Source organism: Fragaria vesca, linkage group LG5 (assembly GCF_000184155.1).
Source record: "Fragaria vesca subsp. vesca linkage group LG5, FraVesHawaii_1.0, whole genome shotgun sequence".
Taxonomy (NCBI): domain Eukaryota; kingdom Viridiplantae; phylum Streptophyta; class Magnoliopsida; order Rosales; family Rosaceae; genus Fragaria; species Fragaria vesca.
The window spans coordinates 13780395-13781368 of NC_020495.1; the positions used below are offsets into that span (position 1 = coordinate 13780395).

At 39.8% G+C, this 974-nt stretch overlaps 1 non-coding gene across 1 annotated transcript in view; it reads right to left on the reverse strand.

The window, feature by feature from the left end:
• LOC101312252 overlaps positions 1-680 on the reverse strand; it is a 10335-nt gene extending 9655 nt beyond the window's left edge. The window contains exon 1 of the transcript XR_184674.1: positions 165-680. This is a non-coding gene — a transcript (uncharacterized LOC101312252). The remainder of the gene's footprint in view (positions 1-164) is intronic.
• Positions 681-974: the final 294 nt, after the last annotated feature.

Consider the following 974-nt stretch of genomic DNA (forward strand, 5'->3'; position numbering starts at 1 on the left):
TTTTTTTTTTTGACAAAAGTAAAAATACCTAAAATTTCAATAAAACTAAAAAATAACCTAATAAAACAAACAAAATAGTTTAGGATATTACAACTACCAAAGTCATTAATATCCTGTTTCATGAACAAATCTATGAGAGCTATGAAGAGATTGAGCATCATTACCCCCAAGTCAAGTCACCACCGTTGATGAGCCTTCAGATCTAGCCATAGTAGAGGAAGATCCAGATCTGTCTTGTAAGGTCCTAGCCTGTAGAACTAGCGACTCCAAGGAACCAAATCTCACATAGTTGTCACCCTGCACCCCTTGGTTTGGTTGTTGCACTGTAGCTGCAGCAGTAGCTGAAGCAATAGCTTGAGATTGAGCAAAAGTGCTCAGTTGTTGCTTGATTTCTTCCATAAGCATAGATCTAAAAATCTGCAAGTGTAGATTGCATATCACTATGCATAACATCTAGCCGATTGCTGGTCTCATCTCGATGATTTTGTAATTCCATCTCTAGGTGAACAAGCTCACCAGAAACCTCAGGTTCATCGGGATTTGACTTACTGACCCCCTTTAGTTTCGCCATGATCGAAGACGGCTCTGAAACCACTTGTTAGGGTTGGAACCCTAACTGAGAGAAAGGAAAAGCAATCTAAGGAAATTGAAAGGAAAAATACTCAGAAATATTCATAGACATTCATCAGGTTCTACATCAGTTGCATATATACCACATATTCAGCACACAAACACAGACACGTGCCCTTCCAGTAGTGGTCTAATGCTGGACTAACCATACTTAACAACTAATTAGGACTGCTAATTAAAAGAAACACGTGCAACTCACACAAATAAGCTCAAGACCAACTCCTAATCCAAGTAGGTGACCGCTGCCAAACTCCTAACAGATCTCAATGAATTGAGGCACCAAAACCGGCGGACCAACACAACCAGACTCCGGGTGTACCATCATTCCACAAACTCAAAAAAAA